This window comes from Aythya marila (assembly GCF_965140915.1).
Source record: "Aythya marila genome assembly, chromosome: 1".
In the NCBI taxonomy this organism is placed as follows: domain Eukaryota; kingdom Metazoa; phylum Chordata; class Aves; order Anseriformes; family Anatidae; genus Aythya; species Aythya marila.
In genome coordinates, this window is record NC_139042.1 from 51169700 (window position 1) to 51191235 (window position 21536).

Consider the following 21536-nt stretch of genomic DNA (forward strand, 5'->3'; position numbering starts at 1 on the left):
CAGAAGGTCTATTTCTGGATTTATTTTTGTTTTGTTTTGTTTTTATTTTCCCATCAAATACTTCAAAGGAAAGTAAATATAATTAAAAACGAAACTAACATCTTATACACTGAGTAAAATATGCCAATGTTTTTACTGGTGTTTTTACAGTGCTTGGCACTGCTTAAAAGCAATAAGGACACAGGTAAATTTTATAAGTAATCCTAAAGGAATAGGGAAAAAGATCCTTGTATTTTGTATAAGAATCTAAAAATGGTCATATAAGGTTTTACACTTTCTGATGCTTATTAGATGGATTATCTCATTTTGCAAAGAATTTCTTTTTTTTTCTCTCTCTTCTGTTCAAAACCTTAATATATGTATACAACATATACATACCGCATATGAACACTCTTAATTCTCTTTTTATAAATGGCAGATACAGAAAAAATGTTGTTATTTATGTAAATTGACATAGCCAGAAACAAAAAGGTTACTTACATCTTTTGTTGCTGTTGTTTCAGAAATTTCAAGTACCGTAGTTCAAATATAGACTTTCCACTTTTTAGCTACAATACTTCAGAGGGAGATAGGCCTTCAGAATTACTGGCCTCTTCTTACAAGAACACACAGCCTCTTCTTACAAGAAAGCTTAGGGCTCTAGTTGCAGCTAAAAATTAACAGTTGTTCATCGGAAGAGAGAAATATCCACCAAACTGTTTCATGAAACCCTCTCTATCACGTTGTCTTCATAATCAGTACAAGTTTTCTGTATATACTACATTATTATTATTTTTTATGTTCCCTAGCATGTGCATGTTGTGAAGTTACAGGTGAACAGCCTAAGTAGCAGCTTAAGTAGCAATCTACTTTTTTTTTTTTTTTTTTTTTTCTTCCTACACCATCACAGGTTTGTGCATTGGTCAGATCTACTCAAGAATTATCATCACTTTATCATCACTTAATAACTGAAAACACCCTGACAGGGACTGTTATATTTGTACTATATTGGAAGTAGCCAAGAACAAAGCAATTTATTTATATAATTCTTAATTGTTTGACCTATTTAAAATGAATGTAAAAGGCATATTTAGTTAATTTAGTTACTGAAAAAGCCTGATACTCAACCAGCACAAAACACACATCACAAATAACACACGGCAGAAAGCATGCTTGATTTGTGATACTGATGAAATTGCTCTAGAGAGTCTACTGTGATCCCTTGCAGCCTGTGAAATGTCTCTGACATCATGCTGTGGGTGATATATTTGATTTTGTATGATAAGTCTAGTTTTCAAATGTCACTTAAGATGAAATACTGGAGCGAGGGGATATACAAAAGAGTAAATTGTATCATTTGAAAGGCAGATTCACAGCATCTTGCATTTTCAGTCAAGAAAAATATGCAGTCAAATATATGCTTAGTAAGTAGAATTTAACTTCCTGGACTTTCTAGATTGTTTGTGGATTGTTCATGCTATTTTGCCAAGACATATTTGACACATCATTTAAAGAATAGGATACAAGTATTATAAAAAGCATTAGAAGGTACAGTGGCCATTGCACGGAAAGCACAATGTACTGGATTCCTCCCAAGATCACATTATTTTTCAGTAAACACATAATCAAAATAAGGCATGATCTCAACCAATATGTTTTACATAGCCACACTTTTCTGAGTTGACACCTTACAGTTTTGCTTCCATAGGTGTGTTTATAAATATTGTGGTGTGTACATGAATATTAATAAAAAGCTGAATTCATAAATAGAGTAAAATAAAATAAAATAAATAAAATAAATAAAATAAATAAAATAAATAAAATAAAATAATAAAAAAATAGTTAAGTTGGAAGAGGCCTACAAAGGTCATTGAGTCCAACTGTCTGACCTCTTCAAAGCAAACCAAAAGTTAAAGCATATTATTGACTGCATTACTGAAATGTCTCTTGAACACTGGCAGGCATGGGGAACCAACTCATTAGGAAGCCTGCTCCAGTGTCTTACCACACTAACAATAAAGACATTTTTCCTTCTGTTTAATCTAAACCTCCCCTGCTACAACTTTATGTCACCTCCATGAGTGACATTTGGGAGTGATATCTGTTGCCAGGGAAAAGACACTGGTACCTCCATCTCCACTTCATCTCTTCAAGAAGATATATAAAGCAATGTAGAGGACTCTTAGCCTCCTTTTCTTCAGACTAGGCAATCCAAGTGTACTCAGCCTCTTCTCATAGGACATGCCTTCCACTCCTTTGGCACTTCACACCACTGATTATTGTCCAGTGCTCCAATCTACCTAGATACTTGCAAGGCCTCTTGTCCCTCCAGGGAGTCAACAGCACCTCCCAGTTTAGTATCAGCAGCGAACTTGCTGAGGATGCACTACAGTCCTGCAACCAGATTCTTAATAAAAATGTTGAACAGGACAGGCCCTAGAATTGAGCCCTGGGGAACACCGCTGATGATCATCTGCAAGCATAATGTAGCTCCATTTACTATAACCTTTGATCCCTACCATTGAGCCTGTTTATCACCCGGTGTATCTCACCCTGTTTATCTCACAGTCAAACAATTTTTCTAGAAAGACAATATTTTTTCTAGAGGGACAGTATCAATAAATAAATAAATAATATAATCCTTACTGAAATATATAAATATCACATCCACCACTTTCACTATATCCACCAAGTATATACTAAAGCAGGATTTTCCCTTGATGAACCCATGTTGAGTATGTATGAGTATGTAGCTTTGATCTTTAAATGCCTTTTAATAATAGCATCCAGAATAATCTTCTCTATACTTTTTTTCCAGGGACTGAGGTTAGACTAATAGGTCTGTAGTTTCCTGGGTCTTTACCCTTTTGGTAAATTGCTTTCTCACTAAAATTCCACCAAAATACAAATCAACTGCACCCTAAAAATAAATAGCCTTCATCAACTGTTTTACATTTGATTTAAACAAAGCAATGACAAGATGTAAATTCTTGGCCAAGTCTATGTGTTTTCCATATGTCAAGCATGGTTATATCTTCAATATTATTACTGTGTTGTTTTTCACCTTCTGAAAGTACAGTTATTGTCCTACTTATATTGTTTGTATATAGTTTCACATTTGCCCTATTCATTTTTTCTCAACAGTGAATACAGCAGGAAGAAAAAAAAAAAATTGAAGAAAATCAAATGTCCATATTTTTCAGAAACCATAATCAAGTATTTTATAATCTCTGATTTGACAGATATAGAGAAACTCCATTCACAAAACCTCACAGCACATGTAAAATGCAGAACAAATACAAAATCAGAAAACTATCGTTACTCATTCTTTAAATATTAAATGTGGAATTCTAATTTTATCTGGCTAGGTTAAATACCTAATAACAAAGACTGGGTACTTAATAAAATACTACTTAATAAAAAAGTCATATACTTTTACATATCCATATAGCCAAACACATACCAATAGGCAATACAAAATAATGGATAATAACATATTCAAAAGAAAATATAAGTTAAGCTCAGTAGGTGTACTGGGTTTACAGGACAAGGGTTTGGTAGAAAAGGGACTGCAGGGGCTGCCTCTGTGAGAAGAATCCAGCAGCTGCCTCATGTCAGATCAGAGCCAGATCCAGCCAGCTCTAAAAGGAACCCAACACTGGCCAGAGCCGAGACAGTGAGCCAAGCTGGTTGGGCCTATGAGAGATCAAATTGGAGAAAGGGAAAATAACTTCTGCACAACAGCAGCTGGGAGAGTGAGGAGTGAGAACCAGCCCTGCAGACACCAATTTGAATGCACAAGGAGGACAGGAGGTACTCCAGGCACGCAGCAGAAATTCTCTTGCAGCCTGTGGTGAGGCCGTTGGTGGAGCCAGCTGCCTCCCTCCAGCCTATGGAATACAATGGTGGAGCAGAGTTCCACGCTGCAGCCCGTGGAGGAGCCCCCGATGGAGCAGGCGGATGTGGCCTGGAGGAGGCTGTGACCCATGGAAAACCCACTCAGGAGCAGGCACCGGGCTGAAGCTGCAACCCGTGGAGAGGAGTCCACGCAGGAGCTGGTGGTCTGGGGGGAGCTGCTGCCCGTGAGGGACCTTTGCTGAAGCAGTTTGCTCCTGACAGATGGACACCATGGTACAGACCCACAATGGAGCATTTCTTGAAGAACTGCTGCCTGTGGGCAGCCCCTGCAGGATCAGTTCCGGAAGGACAGCATCCCATGGGAGGGACCTCATGTGGAGCAGGATCAGAGAGTGACTGTGAAGGAGTGGCAGAGATGAAGCATTAGAGACTGACTGCAGCCCCATTCCCCATTCCCCTGTGCCTCTCAGAAAAAAAGGAAGTAGGAGAGGATGAATGGGGGACAATGTGTTCTTAGTTTGCTTTCAGTTTCTCAGTGTTCTAGTCTGCTAGTGATAGGGAATAAATTTTATTAATTTATAATTAATAAAACTCCCTATGCTGAGTCTGTTTTGCTCATGATGACAATTGGTGAACAATGTCCTTATCTCAGCCCTTGAGCCCTTTCCATCATATTTTCTCCCCCTTTTCCTCAGAGGAGTGCTTGTTGTGGAGTTCAGCTGTCTAGCAGGGTAAAACCACAACAATAGAAATGACGTAGGTACTAGTGACAGACAGACCTTCAGGATGGATTTGGGTTTGTCTGACTCCCATTCTTTAGCATCTGTGATGCAGATATATACATGTGAGATGGATGTCTAAATTCCCATTTTATTCCATATAAATTCAACAGGAAAATGAAGAGACCTACTTACCTACTTACTCTGGACATCTGTCTAATGATATCTGAAATGCCTTGAGTAGCCCAGCTGGCTTCCAAGTAGCATGGCAGAAAAATATGGTCCTCTCACAGAAGCTACTAAAATATCTAACAGTTGTAAACAGAATTCTTGTTTCTATCAATAAAATACTGATAACATTAGATATTTATGCTTAAACTGTTGATCTCTAGATCTCCACTGACTGTATTAAGAGTTTATAAGTCCAGCTGATATGAATATTCTTACATTTATTCATCAGAATTTAGTGTCTACAGCCTAAAATTGAACACTCCTGGAAGCTTTATTGAGTTGCCTGAAGACAGTAGACAGTTGAGATATCAACAAGTATCCAAGACATTAAAAATTTCAGATGACTGACAGATACGATGTCACCAGTGAAAGACCTATACACTTATGGAGCACCAGCTAGAAGTATAAATCCCTGCTCAAACCTTACATTATATCATTAATATAGACCTACTAAATTGGACCAAATGTCTGCTTAGCTCATAGCCACAGTGATCTCTAGCCTTCTGTGAATTATTTTTTATTATTTACTCACTTTATTCATTGATTCCTCAACTGTCCTTTTTACAGGTTCCTTTCCTAAGAAGGCTTTTAGGATTTGTTGGGATTTCTATAATCTGTACTAGCCTGTCCTTAAAAGTGAAAACCAAATAAGTCAGAGTCTGGTAACAGGTGAAATGTGTATTTCCTTTGTAGCTTAGATATTTCTTAGTTATTATATTAGTAATTCAGTTTGTTCCCCAAATGATAAAATGATATAAATAAATAAATAAATAAATAAATAAAATTGTCTTAGTCCTTGATGACTGTAAAAATAAGCATTTTTCATTTGTTTGAGTTCAGAAACTCAGTAGGATCCCATTTGTCAACTATCATCCAAAGATCTCTGCCACAGACCTATTTTGGCTCAAAAAGACCAATATTTTCCCCTTAATAATCTGAGAAACTACATCATACTTAAGCTACTGCCCCTCCTGTGATTTTGATTATTCAATACCAGAAAACTACAAATGAATTAAAAGAACTTAACTGGAAAAGGCAAGATGCAAGGCAAAGCAAGGAAAAGAACTCTACATTTGGAAATAACTGTTAATAGCATTAAAATGGAAAGCAAATGTCTCATAGTTAATACATATAATTAAAATTTGATAACTGTATAAAATAACTCTGTAATGTACAGCTCTTATGTCCCAAATTTTGTATATTTCAAAATTTTTATATATTTCAAAATATATATATTTTGAAAAGGAGATTTCAGGAGGTTACGTTTTCAAACTTCTGCTTAAAGACATTTTCCAAGTGACCGCTGCATCATATTAGTGTTTTACCATTGAAATCTACATATAAAATATTTGGTACTTTACATTTGTATTTTCTCTTATTAAAAAGTTTCATCTTTTTGCTTGGTTATAGCCTGGCATTATCAACATCACTTATCAATATAATTTTAAAATAAAAAAGCTTTCTTGTTTTTTTTTTTTTTTTTTTTTTTTTTTTTTTTATGTTTCCATCTTTCATTTAAAATACCTCTAATGAGGTCAACAAAAAATGTTCTCCAGGTACTTTAAGCTGGCACTTTCTGGACTCTCACTCATAATTGCCAGGTAATTTACATTTGACCTGTACCTCCAAGTCAGAATATTAATGCATTTTGCAAGGTGAATTCAAATTTGTTCCTAATTAGGGTGTGAAATAGCAAGAGTTATTTTTTACATGGAATATAACCTCAGCATTTCTCAATAATGGAATTAATGTGCAGGACCATAAAAAAAAAATGCCTTGGTAAGCATCTCATCCATTATAGAATGAACTGATACTTTTTGTTGTTGTTGTTGTTGCATCATCAACTATTATTTATTCTTTTATTTTGTAAAGGAAAAAACATACATATGTATAAATTCACATATACATTACAGAGATTAGGAACTATATATACATATATATGCTGATGAACTGGAATGCTGTTGTCACAGAATAGCATTCTATATATTGTAAGTTTAATGCTCATCACTCATTCATGTAAATTCAAAAATCCCAGTACCTGGAAGTGCTGCATAAAGAACTAATGGCTGGCTGCCCAAAGAAATGAAAAGACACCTACACAGATTAATTTATTTATTTTGAAGCATATAACTGCATATCCATTGCATTGCTTCTGGGCATATTTACCAAAAAATTAAAAGCAAAATTATCATAACAAATCAACTGCCTACAACAGATGTGCCTACAATTTGAGTGTGTCCTAGGTAATCCAGTTCTTCAAGCTGCTACCTTCTGTTTGGCTTTTCTCTCAAGGTCTCCCTCCAATGAGTATCATATCCCTGCAGGATTTTTGAACAACAGCTAAGCCTCCGCTTAACTAGATAATCCTTTTACTATGCAGCCTGACCCAACACAGAACTGATCTGGTAATCTCTCCATTACTTTAAGGAATATGACCTGTTATTATTCTTACAATAATTTACCCACCTAATTATGGTCAGACATAGTTTTACTTGACATACATTATACCTGAGAAAATATTTTTATATACATTTCCTCTAAAATAGATTTACATATTCTTGTACACTGAATATTGCTCATTTTCTAGTATTTAAAGGAAAGAACCAGAAGTGCAAGTTTCAGCAGATAACTACTCAAAGTTCTTCTGAATTGTCAGACCTGTAAAGCTCAACTTTTTTCCAATATGTTAGTTGTGTGATTTTTGACTGTGGTGGTTTTACGCAGCTGGGCAGCTGAGCTCCACTACAACTGCTTTCTCACTCCCTCTTCTTAAAGGGAAAGAGGGAGAAAATATGATGCAAAGAGCTCAGGGGTTGAAATAAGGACAGGGAGATCATTCAGCAATTATTATGACAGGCATAACAGACTCAGAGTAGAGAGATTAGAGAAATATATTGCCTATTAACTAACAAGCTGTAGAAGTGAGAAAACAAAGGAAAGAAACCAAAAACACCTTCCCCCCATCCACCTTCTTCCACCTCCTTCCCTCGAGTAGTGCAGGGCAATGGGGAAATGTGGGTTGCGGTCAGTCTGGCACTTTGGCTCCGCCGCTCCTTCATGGTCACTCTCTGACCCTGCTCCATGTGGGGTCCCTTCCACGGGATGCCATTCTTCTGGAAATGATCCTGCATGGGCTTCCCACAGGCAGCAGCTCTTCAAGAACTGCTCTAAATATGTGTCCATACCATTGTGGCCATTTATCAGGAGCAAACTCCTCCAGCATGGGTCCTCCATAGGCAGAAGCTCCCCCCAGACTCCTGCTCCTGCGTGGGCTCCTCTTCACGGGTTGCAGCCTCCTCCAGGCCATGTCCACCTGCTCCACCAGGGGCTCCTCCTTGGGCTGCAGCGTGGAAACCTGCTCCACTGTGGTATATCATGGGCTGCAGAGGTACAACTTGCTCCACCAGGGGCATCCCCATAGGCTGCAGGGGAATTCAATTCCAGCTCCTGGAGCACCTCCTGCACTGACTTCTGCACTGACAACGGGGTGTCTACAGGGCTGTTTATCACATCTCACTCTCCCACCTGCTGTTGTGCAGCAGTTTTTTTCCTTTTCTTAAATCTGGTCTCACGGCAGTGCAAACAACATCTCTTAGTGGCTCAGCTCTGGCCAGCAGCAGGCCCCTTATCTAACATGGGGCAGCTTCTGGATTCTTCTCAGAGAAGCCACCCCTGCAGTCCCCTGCTACCAAAACCTTGCCACTATATTGACTAACAAGTTATTAGGCTATGTGGGTCCACTGCAAATACAACAGCAAAAAAGAGAGGAAGGGAGTTGATAAGCAGTCAGTGACAGCCTTAAAAGATGGGGCAAAGGAAGGAAGAAACAGTGGACCTAGTAGATACAGACAGCATGATAATGTTCCTAAGTAAAGAGAGAGGGGTTTTGTGTTTTTGTTGTTGTTGTTGATGTTGATGTTGTTTTGTTTGTTTTTGGTTTTTTTTGTTTGTTTTTGTTTTGTTTTTTGTTTTGAGAGTTATGATATCAGTGAAGCATGAACCTTTTTAAAGGATATTTTTTTCCTGATTACTTTTCCTTGATGTGTCTCAGAAAGACAAGGACATATTAGAGGGCCAATAAAGGGCCACAAAGATGATCAAGGAGATGGAACATTTCTCCTGTAAGGAAAGGCTGGTACAGATGGGACTGTTTAGCCTAAAGAAGAGGAGGCTCAGAGGGGACCTTATAATGTATATAAATAGGGGAGGGTGCAAAAAAGATGGAGCCAAGCTCTTTTCAATAGCTCCCCGTGACAGGACAAGAGGCAATGGAAACAATCTGAAACACAGGAGGTTACATCTAAACATCTGGAAACAGACAGAATGCACAGAGAGGTTGTGGAGTCTCCCTCCTTGGAGATCTTCAAAAGCCATGTGGACATGGACTTAGGCAACCTGCTGTAGGTGTCCACGCTTTACCTCCACAAGTCCCTTCCAATCTCAGTCATTCTGTGATTCCATGACTCTTTGATTGTAATTAAGGTTATATGTTACAGGCACTATCAGCCCAATTTACTGTCTTAGCTGTGTAAGACCCATTATAATCAAAGGATATAATTTAATATTAAAACATTCTAAAAAAAGTTAAATAATCTGATCTAGTGGATATATTTAAACATTTTCTTCTATAATTCTCTCTTTTCTGTAAAATCTATTCATTTTATGCAGCACTCATTTCATTCAAGACATAGAAGGAAGAATGTAAATTTCTGACACATACATACATGTATAGTCTAAGCCCTTCATCAACAGCATCATTGTGAAATAGGCACATTTATAATTCAGAAGTAGCAAAAAATATATTTTAGGAAACAAAACTATTTTCCTAGCCTTGTTAAATAGTACTTAGAAATATTATTTAAGATATTCTTTAAAGTTTTAATTATTTTTTTTTTTTAATTATTATTATTTTTTTGAATGCTTATTTATGCAGTTCCTATTTGACTGTTATAACAGTGATGGTATAAATACTTTTTTGTGTAATTATTTTTAAGAGATTAATATTTGTGTTATAATGTGGTGTAATTGCCTGAAGTAACTAGGAAAATAAAACTAACATTCACATTTTTTAAGGAAAATGTACAGCATTGAAGAGGCTTTCAGGGTAGGGCATAGCTGCATTACCTGAGCGTTCCCTAGGCTCCCAACTTTAGATGCTATCGCGCTGGGGAAACTTGGTGTGCTAGCCCTAAGGAACAGTACGGAGCATAGAGTGGAGTGGAGACACCACAGCTAGGCTCTGTGACCAGGTGGGGATTCAATTGTTCTTGTGCACACCAAGACTGATAAGCTGCACTTTTTGCCACCCTGAGCCAAGGACCTGTCATGTTTTGGCAAATGCTGTACCCTAGTGTACTTTCTGCTCATTATAATATCATTATAATACCAAAACACACCTCCATCCCAAAAGCTACTCGCCTCCAAGGTGTGACCACCCCTCACTGAGCATGAGCCCTGAATTTCTTGGAGCCTATTACTTTAAACGGAGACAGAAGAACTTTTCCCCAATCATAACTAAGATATGCTTGACTAGAGCCACTCAAGATCCACCTAAAATATAGAAAATAGTATAAATTGGCCCAAGAGAGAAGGGATGTTAGGGAAGATACCACCGTCAGGGGAGACAACATCCCGAGGAAATACAACATCCTTAGGACCTCCTGACTCCTGGGACCAGTCGACAGGCTGAGCCTCTCTTCCCCCCCCCATTGGGACGCCTTTGGGTGAGATCTGAATACTTGCTTATAAATCTCTCTAGAGTCTTTGATCCTTTTAACGTGTTTATTTCTAAGCTGTGCACCTGTAACACCTGTAACACCTGTACCACCTGAATATTTCATGCATGATAGCCTGCTTTTGCAGACAGTCACTATCGCTGGCAATCCAAAAGAACCTGATTATCTGTTGCTGTAATAAACCATACTTGATTGCATTGTGATAGCTCTCATTAAGTGCAACTAGGGTAAGGGTGGTTATCCGTGATAGTTCAGTGTTCTGAATCCAACCAGACCCCCAGATGGTTAACATGTTATTGGTGAATGTCTGAATGGATCCCCAGATGGTTAATGCGTTATTGGTGAATGTCTGACTGGACCCCCAGACGGTTAACGCGTTATTGGTGAATGTCCGACTGGTTCAGTACCCTGAATCCAACCGGGCCCGTAACGGTTAATCAGCTACACCCCTTAACACAGCATATAATAAGCCATAATTCATTTTCCATGAAAAACAAACAAACAAACAAACAAAATAATTAGATTAGTGTAAATGGAAAGGAATTTTCTGCAATTAATCCCGAAGCTAAGCTCATATTACTGAAAGCAGAACTTTAAAAATAACGTATATTAATCTATTTCTAAATAATGTAAATATCATATTTCATATAACATGTATAAAAATATAAATATAAGCAGGAATATAAATCAGAAATGTTAAAGTAGTATTTTGAAAATCTCTACTCTTAAGGCATCTTTCATTGGGATATTAAAGTAAAAATGTTTCTTCATTGTATAGTCCAGTTTCACCTTAGATTCATAATTATGAGCAAATGCTAGGTAAATAAATAAATAAATAAATAAATCATAGAAACCTTAAGTTTTCTCCTGACTTCATCGAATAAAAATATTCCCTTCCCCAAACTCAGCTATTTTTGCCGATCTAAGTATCATTACTCTGTAAATGTACTTGAAAAAAACAAACAGACACACAAACTAGACATTGACTTCACTGTATTAACAAATTATTTGAGGAAAGCTCAGTTTACCTGAAAATATTTACTTATTTTCCTGAAAATACTTACTTTTTGGTATGTATCTTGTTAAATGAACTTACATCGTATATTGGTACTTTATAAAGATAGAATTAGATGTTTGTAATAGCTAATTCTTAGAGATATTTTTACTTTCAGTTTCATTTATTTGTGAATAGCTGGAAAAAAAAAGAAATCATTTGTTTGACAAATTGATGTCTTTTTTTCTAAACAGCTGATTTATGCAATTTTTGAAATTTATCCAATTTATGAAATTTATGCAAAAATTCATTGGCCAGCTGTTCCTGAAACATTGTGGTTTAGTATGATATAGTTTCTTTATAGAAATCACCATCAGATCCTTGCGTAAATATTCCTCCATTAATAGTCTTTATGTTCAGAATTCTGAAGTGTAAAGGACAGTGCAATTGAAACACAAGCTAAAAGACTAAAGGGTGACTAATCTTCCTTGTTCTTCCTAGATCATCATAGTTCAGGAGTTTCAGGCTCAATTTGTATTATACAATCCTCAATAGGCATGAATATTAAAAATGTGTTAGGTCTCCACAAATAACCAAGGGCAAAAGCTCAGCACAAGTCACTAATTTTCAGGTATATACATTCCTAAGGCTATTTATATCCCCAAAGATGATTACTTCTAAATGAAGTTGAGGCTGATTACACGGATCTTGAAGGTAACTTCCAGCTAACTCGTCTATCAAATATATTGCATATTGAAAATAAAAAGACATTCTATTCCAAGGGAAAAAAAATGTTATTAACTACTATACAAGAGAGTACACCATATGCATGTGGTGTTATGCATTTTGTTGGTCAAAGTGTAATTTCACATGGCAAAATACAGTAATTTTCTTCTTCATACTTTGAGCCAGTAATAGTAAAACAAATTATTATGGTAACTGAAGCAGTGACAGCACTCAAAGGAAATAATAATTTACCATCTGTTCATGGGGATAGGAATAAATAAAAGCATTACAGTACAAGGATATTTCACAGCACAAAGATATTACTCAGAAATGTAAACAATGTAAACAAAACCAACCAATAGAATTTTGGTGTATGTAGTACACTGATCTTCAAATTTAAACTGAACTGACTAAATATATTTCTAAGAATTCATAAATAGCAGATTCCCATGGATATTTATCATAGAAATATGTATATAATCTATGTAAGAACAAAGTAAATATCTAGGAATTGATCATTAATTTCTTTCTGGTACTGCATGAAACATTAGAGGTTGAACTACTACTTTGTTCATCTCCTTTGTGATTTCCCTATTTCTTTTTGAAGTTGGAGAATCTTAGGCACTGTAAAGAAGGAGGTTGTGTGAAAGAGTCTGGAAAGTAATGACAGCTAAAGAACATTCAACTTCTGTTATTCTCAACCAGTGAACTTAAAGATGACTGCTAGCACACCCACACCACAAACTCATCCTTTAACCTGTATTGAAAACTAGAGCAAAGAATTCAAAAAGACATTGTTTCCTTGTCCCACAAAACATTTTAGTGAAAAGAAGCTGACCAGAAAAGATAATTTGGTCTTGCATATACAATAAATTGGCATCACCATTGCATATCAGTTTTGTTCTCAGATTCTGGAGTTAATACAATGGGTTTTCGCAGCTACTGAAAATCTCCTGTGGATTGAAACTTTTAATACTTATATGCAGCACCCCCACGGTATTTCTTCAAAGGCTGCAATATCAAAACTACTCTGCTTGGTATTACCTAGTCCATCGTTTATCACTACAGAGAAAGGTAAGTGTTTCAGCTGCAATGAATGTTTTATCCCTACTATCCCTTCAGGAAGATGAGGAAAGTCTTCCATCATACAAGGTGCAAGGCTTGCCTTTGGCATCATGTGATTACTATGATTTGGCTGAATATCTGTGTTTGTCTTGGATTTGAAGGCAGCTAAAGAAAACTAGATTAAAGACCTGTTGTCCAGTATTGATTGAAACAAATCCCCTCCAAATGTTGAAACACTATCACAGATGTACTTTCCCATCTCTGCTGAGGTTCACTTAATCTAAAAAAAATGAACATATTTATTTGAGATAGATAACCAATGGAGAGAAACATATACTCGCAGGAAAGTATTTATTATGTGGTTTTTGTTGTTGTTGTTTTCAATATCAACTGTAGGATGAAAGCAGTTCCAACTGCTGGTATCTACTTCTTACTACTGACAATGTATGTGCTACTGACAGTATGTTTCTTTAAGCATATGGTTAGTAGCTCAAACATGGATCTCTAGCATCTGGATGTCTAAACTAGAGCAGAGTTGCCAGAATTTCTCATAATTTCTTCAGTGTAATGCTTCATGACACTGAATCATCTCTTCTGCTTTTTTTCTTCCCTGCTTCATAATTATATAACAGTTCCACAGTTTTCTGCACCAAACACTTTTAAAAGTCTCAGACTGGAAAAGAACTGATACTGTTAATAAACAATGTAAGAACCAGGGAGAATCTTACAAAATAATTGAGTAATAATTTTAATTTAATCAAAAAAAAAAAAAAAAAAAAAGTACATAATGTTCTATTGTATTCTGGAATTCATTACCACAGGATGCCATTGGTACTAAAAGCTAGGACTGTTTTAAACAGGAGTTAGACAAATTCCTGAAAGAAAACCTACTGAACACAAAGCTTCACTTCAATTAAATTCTAAAATGCAGTTTGCTTGCCTTCAGAAATATGCATCAGCAACATCAGAGTAATTTTTCTTCCAATTTGTTCTGGATTTTGCTGTAGTATGTGAAATGTTTTGAAAGAATTATAGATATTACTTTTTACATTCAGAATCTTCAGCTTTAATAGGATGCTTACTGACAGAGTTAAGTATTTGTATTGCAAGAATTGAAATTATAATTAAGAGGAAGAAATACCCCTTAGGACATTTGATTTTTCAGGTTGTGTACGTTAACCTTGGCTGAATGGCTGACCCCTATCCATCTGCTTTCTCACTCCTTCTCCTCAACTGGACAGCAGGAGAAAATAAGACGTGTCGTGATAAAGACAGGGAAATAACTTAGCAATTGCCACCATGGGAAAACCAGACTTGACCTAGGGAAAATTAATGCATTGTCAATTAAAATACAGTAGGATGGTGAAAAAGACAAAACTAAAAACATCTCCCCTTCTCACCTGTACTTCTTCACTTAGCTTCACTCCTTCATTCCTCTGTCTTCCCTGCCCTCAACACCAAGGAATGGAGAATGCAGGATTGTGGTCAGCTCGTAACACTCCTTTGTCTTCACACTTCCCTCCTGTTCCATTGTGGAGCCTCTCCCATGTGATACAGCTCTTCAAGGTCTCCATATGCTACAGTCTGCAGGAACAGACTGCTCCAGTATGGCCCCCTTTCCTAACAGAAAATTTGCTCCTACATGGGCTCCTCTCCACAGGTCCACTGTTCGTGACAGGAGCTTACTCCTGTGTGTGGGGGGCATCTATAGGATGCAGCTTCTTTCAAGCCATATCCATCCACTCTGTTGTGGGGTCCTCCACAGCCTAAAAAGTGGATATTTGCTCTGTCATAGTCCTCTGGGGGCTGCAGGGAGTCAACCTGCTTCACCATGTGTTTTGTTGTTTTGGTTTGTTTTGGTTTGGTTTTGGTTTGTTTTCCCATGGTCTACAGGGGAATCTCTGCTCTGGTGCTTGCAGGATATCCTCCCCCTCTTTCTTCACTGACCTTGGTGTCTGCAGTGTTGTTTCTCACACTTCATTTTCCCAACTTCTCACTGCCAGCTCATAATGTTTCCTTTTCTTAAGTACGTTTTCCTAAAGGCACCACCATTTGACTGCTGGGCTCAGCAATGCCCTGTGGTGGTTCCATTGAAGCCAGCTGTGTCTGGCACAGAGCAGTTCCCTGGCCTCTTCTCAAAGAGTCCAGCCCTGAAGACCCACTACTGTGCTGCAAAACCTTGCCATCTATACCCAATATTTGTGTAACAGAGGGCAATCTATAATGTTTCAATGAAACGAAGCATTCAGGGAGTATTTTGTTTGCTTAACTAACCTTGCAACACTTGCACCTGACCTTTTAAGTATTACTCTGAGGGGCTAGTCATGCGGGATTTACTCAGATACCTGCCTAATGTCCTCAGCAGGCATTCAGCTGGCTAGATGCAGTGTGTGTAATAGAAATCTTTACTGTGAGGTGGATAGAAAATGGTTTGAGAAGCAGAGACTGGAAACAGCTTAGTGAATACATAATACAGACTGCAATATGTCAGCTGAAGAAAATGTTGCTTAAAGTATGGATGGCTGTCATCCTTCACATTGATTCTTCAGAAGAAACATTAATTAATATGGCTAATATAGAAAGTCATATAAAAGCTTTCATATTTCTAATGTTTCCTGAACAGACAGTGGTGTCTGACTGAGCTATGTAGATGACGTCTTCTTTTTCTTAAAGAAGCAATAGCCTGATAATGTTTAAGACTAGATATATGCATTTGATGTTAAAATTATCTTTAGCAATCTCTACATTATTTCATTCTATCATCTGGTGTGCTATAAAAAAGGTAAGGATGGTATGTTGACTTGCTAAGTCAACACTACGAAGTCACTCTGCTAAGAAATAAACAGACATATGGGACCTAGGAATCGTCTTACCTAATGTTAGCTATCTGAAAATAATTGGTAAGTAGTTTAATCATGTTATCTAGGTTCCTTCTACAGTTAGTGGAGCATAAAACATTTTAAGAATTCATCCTGTTCTGAGTGCCTGTCTGTGTAAAACTTGTAGCATGGATAGTTTTCACAGTGTCTGTTCAAGATTTTATACCTAGACCAAAGTTTCAAAGAGACAAATGGAATGCAAATTCACACTGTGAAGTTTCTTCATCTGGGCAAGTTGTCATGCTCCAAGAAAAGTCATTCAGGTGATTATGGATTTTATATGAGAGAAAACAAGGGACCAAGGGACAAGTAAATACATTATAAGAATGGAAGTCACTTCTTAGGCAATAAATTTGCCACCTAAATGTGTGCCTTTAGAATGGATGACACAGATTAATTTTATTATGCCCTCTCAGATTTGTTCATAGGGACACACAAGTACGTTCACTAGATTTAGATTCTACAGCCAAATTTTAGGGTTTACAAAATTTAATCCCAAAAGTTTACCTTCAAAAGACAGATATTAAATCTTCATTCAGCATTTTTTCTCCCTGCATCCCATCTTCTGAACTCTCACTTATCCATGCGCGAAAAACTTTTTTCATTTTTACGTGTGATTCTTCAGAGAGCTAAAGCAGATTGAGAGATGCCCCTGCACTGAAGCTAGGATTGAAAAATAAGCGTAGTTTATATATATATATAAATTTATAAATATATAAATTTATAACTATATAAATCATATATAATGTGTATATATTATATATTTTATATAAGTATATATTTATAAATATATGCATTTATAAATATATAAATTTATACGTATATATAAACTAGGCTTATTTTTCTTATATATATATGTGTGTGTATATAGGTATATATACACGTATGTATATGTGTATATATATATACCTTTCGTAAGACTTGGCAGGAACAGTCTGCCTACCTGCTTCCTGGGATAGGCCTTGATAGGCCTTTTGTAAAAGGTCTTTCTTGTTTTCATGGAATCATAGAATCATTTAGGTTGGAAAAGATGTTCAAGATCACCAAATCCAACTATCAGCCTGACCTGCTGAGTCCCATCACTAAGCCATGTCCATTAATGCCACGTCCAGACATCTCTTAAATATCTCCAAGGATGGGGACTTCACCACTTCCCTGGACAGGCATCCTGCCATGTTCAGCTGTCTGTTAACCCTCACCCCAGATCTTTTGCTGCTGGGCAATTTTTCAGACACTTACCCTAGCCTATAGCACTGCATCAGGCTGTTTTGATCCAAGTGCAGGTTCTGGCACTTGCCCTTTTTAAATGTCATGCAATTAGACTCAGCTCATCAATCTAGATCCCTATCCAGATCCCTCTGCAAAGCCTTCCTACCCTCAAACAGAGCAACAGTCCCACCTAACTTGGTATTCTGTAAACTTACTGAGGCTGCCATTGATCCCCTCATCTAGATCACTGATAAAAATATTAAAAAAAAAATGTGGCCCCAATACAGAGCCCTGGGCAATGCCACTGTTGTCTGGCCACTAACTATATTGAACTCCATTCACTGTGACTCTTTGAGCATGGTCACCCAGCCACTTCACCCAACAAACTGAACACCCATCCAAACCATAAGCAGGCAGTTTCTTTAAGAGAATACTGTGGGAAACAGCATCAAACACTTTATTAAAATCCAGGTAGACAACACCCATAGCCTTTCCCTCATTTACTAATGTAGTGGATTTACGTGGCAAGGTTTTGGTAGCAGGGAGCCATAGGGGTGGTTTCTGTGAGAAAGATCTAGAAGCTGCCCCATGTTTGGGAAGGGCCCCATTGTTTTCCAGAGCTGAGCCAATAAGCGATGTTGTTTTGCGCCTCTGTGAGAGCATATTTAAGACAGGGAAAAAAAAAACGCTGCACCAGACAGCAGCTGGGAGTGAGAGAACAGCCTTGCAGGTGCCAAGGTCAGTGTAGAGGGAGGGGGAGAGGTGCTCCAGGCGCCGGAGCAGAAGTCCCCTGCGGCCTGTGGTGAGGACCATGGTGAAGCAGGATGTCCCCCTGCAGCCCATGGAGTACCACGGTGGAGCAGGGTTCCATGCTGCAGCCCGTGGAGGACACCACGGTGGAGCAGGTGGCCCTGCACCGACGGAGGCTGCCGCCTGTGGAAGACCCCTGCCGGAGCAGATTCCGGGCCGGACCTGTAGCCCGTGGAGAGGAGCCCACGCAGGAGTAGGTGACCCGGCAGGAGCTGCTGCCCGTACGGGAGCCAGGTTGGAGCAGTTTTCTCCTGAGGGATGGACCCCGTGGTACGGACCCATATCTGGAGCAGTTCTGAAAGAGCTGCTGCCTATGGAAAGCCCACACTGGATCAGTTCATCAAGGACTGCATCCCGTGGGTGGGACCCCACAGCACAGGGGACGAGAGTGACCGAGAAGGAGCGGCAGAGAAGAAGTGCTGTAGACTGACCATAACCCCCATTCCCCCGTTCCCCTGCGCCGCTCGGGGGGAGGAGGTGGAAGAGGGTGGATGGGGGGAAGGTGCTTTTGTTTTTTTTTTCTCCTTTGTTTTCTCACTTCTCTTGCTTGTTAGTTGTAGGCAATAAATCTTACTATCTCCTTATGCTGAGTCTGTTTTGCCCATTACAATAATTATTGCGTGATTTTCTCGTCCTTATATCAATCCTCGAGCCCTTTTCACATATTTTCTCCCCATTCCTCTTTGAGGAGGGGGAGTGAGAGAGCGGCTGTGGTGGAGCTCGGCTGCCCACTCGAGCGGAACCACGACAACTAAATGGGTCATCTTGTCATAGAAGGAGAACTGGTTAATCAGGCAAGATCTGTCTTTCATAAACCCATACTGCCTACATCTGTTCACTTGATTGTCCTGCATGTACTATGTGATAACGTTCAGGATTGTCTACTCCATAACTTTCCCCAGTACGAAAGTCAGAATAACAGACATGTTCCTGGATCTTCCTTTTTGCCCTTCTTGTAGATTAGAGTTACATTTGCTAACCTCGAGTCATCTGGGACCTCCCTGGTTGGCTTATCTTGTGGTTGAGCTTTCTCTTGTGGTTGATTATTTAAGCTCATCAATCCATATTCAGGAGATTAGGGGTTTACAGGTTTAACATAAAAATAAAGATATTAGAATATTGTTCTCTTTTTATATTTGCATTGATTCCAAAAGTATTTTTAACATAAAAAATAGCTGTTTTTTTGTTGTTGTTGTTGTTTGTTTGTTTGTTTGTTTGTTTGTTTTTGGGGGGAGGGGTGGCAGATTCAATGAATGGTTAAATATTTTTTCAGATAATAGAGATTCTGACACCTATCTTCCATTCATTTTTATTGGAAGCATAAAAATCATTGGGGTATTTCCAGATTTTCATGAAATAAACAAATAAACATAGTCTTGAAGTCCTGAAAATAAAATGATACTCTCTGTGATAAAACATGTAAGGGTGGATCAAATTTCTATAACTTTACCTTTCTTTTTTTTTTTTTTTTTCTTTTTGCCAAACATATCATTGAAATAGAAAGAAAAAAAAAAAAAAAAAAAAAGAGAGAGAAACAATGCTGAGAATTTTGTATTGCTTTAACAAAATGAGCAATAACAATAATAGAAGGAAATAAAATTGTAACAAATGCTTCTGACTTTTTATCTTCACCAAGAAATTTCAATGTCTTCATGGCTTGTCCTTTTTCCTATTCAGTTTGCATTCAATAACAGCAGTAGATTGAGTAGTATTTCTCAATACAGTGTTTAAAAATAGTTATCTAAACTATATGGCAAAATGTGGTGTCCTAATACATTGTACTATTGAAATTATTGTTGGTTGCATGTCTGGAAATACATGATAATAACTCAGGATGCAGTTATTGTGGGGACACAAAGAGGATTATTTTAAGTGTACTGATCAGAGCTAGTCAAAATATTCCTGACAAATACGTTTTCATTGGAATGTTTAGCTTTGTCCAAAATGTATTTGTTTTGATATGTCTTTTAATGGACAAATTCCTGATGTTCATACTTCTCTAAGCTCTACTGCTCTGGATGTGATGAAAAAAGGAGGAGGGAAGAGTGAAATAGAATCAGGACATATACTTTGGTATATGGTGGCTTTCACAACCATATTAAGACTGTTTTGCTTAGATTCCAGTAATGGATTCCTCCACTCCCCAACATAGAGCTTTGACAGCAGAAAGCTGTAGTGAAATATGATTGTTATCATACAGCATATATGTCATACTCATAACTTTAAAAACAGACAGAGAATATTAGAACTTACTGAAGCATGTCAGTCTTCAATATTATTCAGAATTGTTGAAAAAACAAAAGTGGCTTTTGCTGTGAAAATAATTGGTTTGTTTTTTTCTCCTCCTTCTAGTTTCCCAGGAAAGTATATATTTCCCTCTGACTCTGTAATGACACCAAGGAAAAACAGTGTTGTATCTTCCTGTCTCTGCTGTTACATTTAGAATACGGGAAAAAATAGAAAAGTTAATGTTCTCAAGTAAAAATCCCAACACTAATTTGTCTTGCTAGGCATGTAATGGATGATGGGTTTTCTGATGTGAGAGATCAGTAGCAGCTGCTCCAAACAGAGCTATAGCAATATAGGATGCAGCAAAACCAAGACTGAGCTAAAGAAGAGAGCCAGCTAGTTTTGGAAAAGAAAATATATAATGGAGTAAGAATAAAGACTTAACTAAAGGGAAAATATGACTCGGTGACATTTTGTTTGGAATACAGTTAAAAAAAAAAAAAAAGTATTTCAAGAAAATCATGATTCAGGGGAAACAGGATAAGTAGAGCTTCTATTTTTATCTGTTTGCCACATGGCACAGTGGTTTGTGCAGCAGTTGGCAAAGGGAGCATGCAGAAGCAGTTTGGCAAGCTTGATCAGGGAACAATGGTAATGGTACCCACCCAGCAGAAGGCCACAGCCTCTCAGAGCTCAGCACCATGCACAAGCAACACAGCTTCCCAACTAAGAGGGGAGGGGGCTGCCACCCAAGTGTCAGGCTGCAGTGTGCCTCTCATACCAGTTCAGGACTGCAGGAGTGAGCACACCTGTGGGAGGTGAACCCAGGGTGGAGGCACACCTCCACCTAGTGACAGACCTCCTGGAAGAGATGAATAGGCTGAGGAGCATCTGTGAGTCTGAGAGGGAGATAGACTACTGGAGTCTCTTCCTACCCTCCCTGAGACAGGCCTAGCAGGCAGAAGGGACAATCAATAGAGGGGTTTCCCAATTCTCTCTCCACCCAACTGAAAGCACTGACCTAGAGCTTAAGGGGCCAGGCCCTGCCTGGCCAAACATGCATGTCCCCTCAGGGACTCCCCCACCTTCCCAAGGGCCTATA